Source organism: Musca vetustissima, unplaced genomic scaffold (genome assembly GCF_032173495.1).
Source record: "Musca vetustissima isolate MV318-11 ecotype Yass unplaced genomic scaffold, APGP_CSIRO_Mvet_v1 utg13739, whole genome shotgun sequence".
Lineage (NCBI taxonomy): Eukaryota > Metazoa > Arthropoda > Insecta > Diptera > Muscidae > Musca > Musca vetustissima.
The window spans coordinates 27,501-34,118 of NW_026882224.1; positions in this window are offsets into that span (position 1 = coordinate 27,501).

The window sequence follows — 6,618 nt, forward strand, 5'->3', positions numbered from 1 at the left end:
GTGAAGCACAATTATGCTGCAATGGCCGTGATTCATCGTGTGTGCGGTATAGAAGCCAACGATTAATGTCATCATTGCGGATTTGAATGATAAACCGTGTTATTGTGATCATGCATGTTTGAAGCTGGGTGATTGCTGTAGCGATTTTAAGGATCATTGTGGAGGTAGGTGGGAATGAGTTTTTTTATTTCGAAATTTTGATATCTTCGATAGGGTTTAAATGAAAAAGAAAAATATTCCTTTGAGTTATGGAAAGTATGAGTTACGTCAGTAATCATACGATCCATGGGACGTAGTCACAATACATTCATGGGAGCGTATGATGGCTGGCGTCACTCATACGTACCCAGGAAAGGTCTCCAGAAACTTAAACAATAATTTTTTGGAAAAGTCCACCAGGCTTGGATTTAAAAAAAATATTTGTTGGAAAGGTTCAAAAAATATTTGTTGGAAAGGATTTAAAAACATACCTTTGGAATAGCCCAAAAGGCGTTGATTTTTAAATAATATTTTTAGGAATAGTCCATAAGGCGTGGATTTTTAAATAACATTTTTTTTGGAGTCGACCAAAGACGTGGATTGAAAAACATATTTCTCAGAACAGTTTACCTGACATGGTTTTTGAGTTGTAGGGTTTGGATTTGTATACTCTTCACAACCCTGTGGTACACGGTATTATGTCTTTGTGCATAAGGCAAAAGGAAACGAGATAGACATATGGTTCCTTTTGAGAACATTGATAGAATCACTTTCTGAGTCGATTTATGCATGTCCGTCCGTCCGTCTGTAGATGTTAAATTGTAAACAAAGTACAGGTCGATTTGGATGAAATTTGGCACAAGTGACTTATTTGGCCCAAGGACGAACCCCATTGAAATTGGGAAAAATCGGTTCAGATTTAGATATAGCTCCCATATATATTTTCGTCCGATTTAAGGTAAATGGGGCACCAAAGTCCCCCTATATCTTTCGATTTGCACGAAATTTGGCATAGCGTACTGAAAATCGGTTCAGATTTAGATATAGCTCCCATATATATTTTCGTCCGATTTTAGGTAAATAGTGCACCAAAGTCCCTATATTTCTTTCGATTTGCACGATATATGGCACAGCGTACTGAATTAAGTCTAGAAATATGTGTGTTAAATTTCGTAAAAATCGGTTCAGTTTTAGATATAGCTCCTATATATACTTTCGTCCGATTTTAGGTAAATAGTGCACCAAAGTCCCTATATATCTTTCGAATTGCACGAAATTTGGATGTATAACTAAATGAAGAACTCAAAATGTGGCCGAATGCACAAAACATACTGAAATAAGTGTAACCTCACATGTGACAAGTTTCGATGAAATCGGTTTATATTTCGATATTTTGCTTTAAATTTATTTACATAATTTTGTACCATTGTAAGAAGAAACTCTATATCTGACCAAAATTTAGTATAGGTTGCAGAATGACATGTTTAATTTCATGTTAATGGTCCTTCAAAAGTAGGATTCTGTTAGGATTCCCTCTGATGAATATATAATAATATATCCAAAGTGGTGAAGTGTATCAAATAGTCGGCCCCTTCTGACTTTACTACTTTCCTTACTGTTTTAAGTACTATTTTGTGGAACTTCAGAGAGCGATCATTTCTTTAAAATATTTTTTGGAGTTGTTCAGGGGGCGTAGATTTCTATTCAATATTTTGTGGAAGAGCACCTTGGGGTGTAAAGTGTGTCAGGAATTATTTTTGAGGTGCTATGGAGGCATGGATTTAATTTTTTTTCGTGAAGCCCACAAGGCGTGGATTTATTAAAGAATTGTTTTCGTGAAGCCCACAAGGCGTGGATTTATTAAAGAATTGTTTTCGGGAAGCCCACAAGGCGTCGATTTATTAAAGAATTATTTTCGTGAAGCCTACAAGGCGTGGATTTATTAAAGAATTATTTTCGTGAAACCCACAAGGCGTGGATTTATTAAAGAATTATTTTCGTGCAGCCCACAAGGCGTGGATTTATTAAAGAATTATGTTCGTGAAGCCCACAAGGCGTGGATTTATTAAAGAATTATGTTCGTGAAGCCCACAAGGCGTGGATTTATTAAAGAATTATTTTCGTGAAGCCCACAAGGCGTGGATTTATTAAAGAATTATTTTCGTGAAGCCCACAAGGCGTGGATTTATTAAAGAATTATTTTCGTGAAGCCCACAAGGCGTTGATTTATTTTCTAGCTACCTTTGATGCGTTTTTAAGCATTTTTTTCTCGCTGTCATTGAGGTCCAGATTTTTTTAAGAATTATTTTCTAAATGCCCTTAAATTTTTAAAATAATTTTTTTCTAGCTGTCCATGAGGCGTAGATTTTTTAAACCCACAAGACGTAGAGCCCTTAATGAATTATTTTCGTGAAACCGATAAGGCGTTGGATCCTTTATGAATTATTTTATAGCTGCCCTTCTGCCATGGACTTTTTACATGAATTATTTTCTAATTGATATTTATTTACGGCACCATGGTGCGTATGAGTGTTGTCATACTTCATACACACCATTGTTTTTTGTTATTGTTATGCATAAGTTGATTTAAATAATTATTTTATTCCCGTTTAATTCAAATTCAATTAACAAAAAAATAAATAGATTATTAAGTCATTAATACAATTAATAAGTCAATTTGTAAATACTACAAAATCATTTTTTATTATTTATTGTTGGACATTTTTTCCCCAGCTTTATTGGCAGCCACTTCTGTGCACAATCCCCGTACATAAAATTTAATGGCAATTTAAAACTATTATAAAACATTTAACCACTTAATATACATTTTGTTATTTATATATAATGTTGTTTTTCTGTCCTACCCTCCTCATTTTTTCGTCGCTCTCTTGGTTCCCTTTCTCTTGCTTTTCATAATCCACAAAAAGTTGTTAATTTGCAACATTATTTAATATTGCAATTGTGTATGAAAGGATTTTACATATTTGTGGATTTATGCCAAACATTGAGGCAAACTACGGACGGACGAACAGACAAGTAAAAACCACTCGAACATTTGAGAACAATCAGTAATTTTTAAATATATTATATATGTTTTTCTTCTCAGAAAAAAAATATGTATATGAGAACTTCAGCCCTGGAATTATTTGTGCGGTTGCAGAACTGGCAGTATGGTCGTCTGGCTATCTCAGCTGGGTTTTGTTTTAATTAAAATTAATGTTTATATGTTCGCAAACATCGGCATTAATTACTTTTGTAACAGCTGTTCAATGGCGGCAGCAAAAAACCGAATCACAACATAGATTAACAATTGCAACAACAACTATTTACTATATAATGTGATTATCATAAATTATTTATTGGAAATAATTTCATAGGATTTTTTCCACCTAAATGCATTTTGATACACTAAAATCTGCGGGTAATTTTTGTTTTCATCTAAAAACAATTAATCTCACAATAAATGCATTAAAGCGTATGCGTGTTGTCACCACTCATACGCACCATAGGCCTAATGTACTGTGACTTTTAACAGGAATTTGAGGCCACTATAAAATATTTACTTTTTGGAAATCCATAAGGCGTGGATTTTTTAAATATTTTAATAAATATCACTGCGATTTTTTTTCAATATATTTTCCTAAAGCCAAAAATCATGGATTGTTTTAAAAATAGTTTTCGTAAAGTCCAGAAATCTTAAATTAAAAAAATATTTCTCGTGAAAGCTAAGAACTCTGGGTCTTTATAAAAGTATTCCTCGTTCAGCCTAAAAGGCATGGGTTCTTATTAGAGACGTAAGATTCGAGAAGGCGATAAGGCGGGAACTTTAAAAACAAATATTTGATCAGAAACGCAAAAGGTCTGGACTTCTCAAAGGTCGTTAGATGCTGATTTACTCTTCGGCAAACCCTAAATGCATGGATTTAAAAAAAAATATAAATTTTTCTGAATAGCTACAATTCGGGGATTTGAAAAATTATATTTCGAAATATGAAGACCTATGTTTAATTTTTTCGGAGCGTATGAGTTGCGATAGTAATCATGCGACCCATTGCACGTATTTACAATGTGCTCCATGGAGGGTATGATCTCTAACATGACTCATACTTACCCAAACAGTGCCTGAGATTGCTTAAAATAAAATCGATATGACGTAGAGGTTTGGGTTTCTTACAAACTATTTTTCTAGACCAAATAAAGGATCTGATGTTTTAATAAAAAGTTTTTCTGGATTACCTCAAGGGTGGATTTTTTAATAATTATTTCTATAGCTTGTTTTAAAGCGTGTGTTTTTAAGCTTATTATGCGTCGTTGATTTTCTAAAATTTATATTTATAGCATTTCCTAAGGCATGGATTTTATTAAAATTTATTTTATACCCTTCACCACACTGAGGTACAGGGTATTATGTCTTTGTGCATATGTTTGTAACAGGCAAAAATAATCGAGATAGACCCATGATTCCTTTTGAGAATATGCGTAGAATCACTTTCTGAGTCGATTTATGCATGTCCGTCCGTCCGTCCGTCTGTCCATGTTAAATGGTAAACAAAGTACAGGTCGCATTTATGATCCGAATTGGATGAAATTTGGCACAGCTCATTTGTTTGGCCCAAGGACGAACCCAATTGAAATTGGGAAAAATGGATATAGCTTCCATATCTATTTTCGTCCGATTTAAGGTGAATGGTGTACCAAAGTCCCTATATATCTTTCGATTTGCGAAATTTGGCACAGTGTACTGAATTAATTCTAGAATGATATGTGCAAAGTTTCGCGAAAAACGGTTCAGATTTTGATATAGCTCCCATATATAGTTTCGCCCGATTTTAGGTAAACAGTCCACTAAAGTCCCTGGAAATCTTTTGATTTGTACAAATTTTGGCATAGCATACTGAATTAAGTCTAGAATAATGTGTGCAAAGTTTCGTGAAAATCGGTTCAGATTTTGATATAGCTCCCACATATATATTTTCGTCCGAATTAAGGTAAATGGTGTACCAAAGTCCCTATATATCTTTCGATTTGCACGAAATTTGGCACATCGTACTGAATTAATTCTAGAATGATGTGTGCCAAGTTTCGCGAAAATCGGTTCAGATTTCGATATTGCTCCCATATATAGTTTCGCCCGATTTTAGGTAAAATTTTGGCACAGCGTACTGATTTAAGTCTAGAATAATGTGTGCAAAGTTTCGTGAAAATCGGTTCAGATTTACATATAGCTCCGATTTTAGGAAAATAGTCCACTAAAGTCCTTGGAAATCTTTTGACTTGCACGAAATTTGACACAACGTACTAAATTAAATCTAGAATGATGTCTGCCAAGTTTCGTGAAAATCGGTTCAGATTTAGATATAACTCCCATATATATCTTCGTCCGATTTAAGGTTAATTGTGTACCAAAGTCCCTATATATCTTTCCATTTGTATGAAATTTGAAATTAAGAATAGAATGATGTGTGCAAAGTTTCGTGAAAATCTGTTCAGATTTCGATATAGCTCCCATATATAGCTTCGTGTGATTTTAGGTAAATAGTCCATTTAATTCCCTGGAAATTTTTTGATGTGCACGAAATTTGGCACAGAGTTATGAATAAAATCGAGAATGATGTCTGCCAAGTTTCGTGAAAATCGGTTCAGATTTAGATATAGCTCCCATATGTATTTTCATCCGATTTAAGGTAATTGGTGCATCAAAGACCCGATATATCTTTCGATTTGCACGAATTTTGGTACAGGGTACTGAATTAAGTCTAGAATGATGTTGCTAAGCTACGTGAAAAGATCCATAGCTAGGCCGATCGACACACCGTACTGATGTTATATAAATTAGTCTCTGGCAAGTTTCCTTGAAATCGGTTCTGGTATAGATTTATAATAAAACGCGTCGTCTGTTAGGAGACATATGTAAAATATACCCAAAGTGGTGAAGGGTATCATATAGTCGGCCCAGTCCGACTTTACTACTTTACTTACTGGTTAAAATAGTGTTTGTTCTCAAATCCACAGGAAGTAGATGTTTGAAATAATATTTTTCCTGCAACTCACAAGGGGTGGATTTTTAGAAAATATTTCTTTCTGAGTCCTTCCTGGCGTGGATTTTTGACATAATATTATTCCTAAAGCTCAAAAGACGAGAATTTTTGAAATACGATTTTTTCCGAAGTAGTGGATTTTCGTAATAATATTTTATGTGAATCCCTCAAGGCATGGATTTTTGAAATAATATTTTTTTTTGATTTTCGTGGAGCTCGCAAGAAGGGGGTGTTTGAATAAAAACCTACAAGATTTCTTACAAATAATTTTTGTAGTCCAATTTCATAGTCTACCGTAAGGAGTGCATTTTTTTTTTTAATTTTCGCCCTTAAGGCGTAGATTTTTTAAAAATTATTTTTATAGCTTCTTTTTGGGCATAATTTTTTTTTTTTTGAGTGTATTTATTTTATTTTTCATATCAATGTTGTTTTTTCCTCTTTCTTGTTTAATATAATTATATTTCATTATTGTTATGGAAAATTGTTTAATTTTCATTCCATTCTTTGAACACTTTTGTTTTACTAACAATATCAACATTGTTATTATCAACCAACAGCATCATAATTTATTAATGAATGGTTTAATTAAATAAACAGTTTG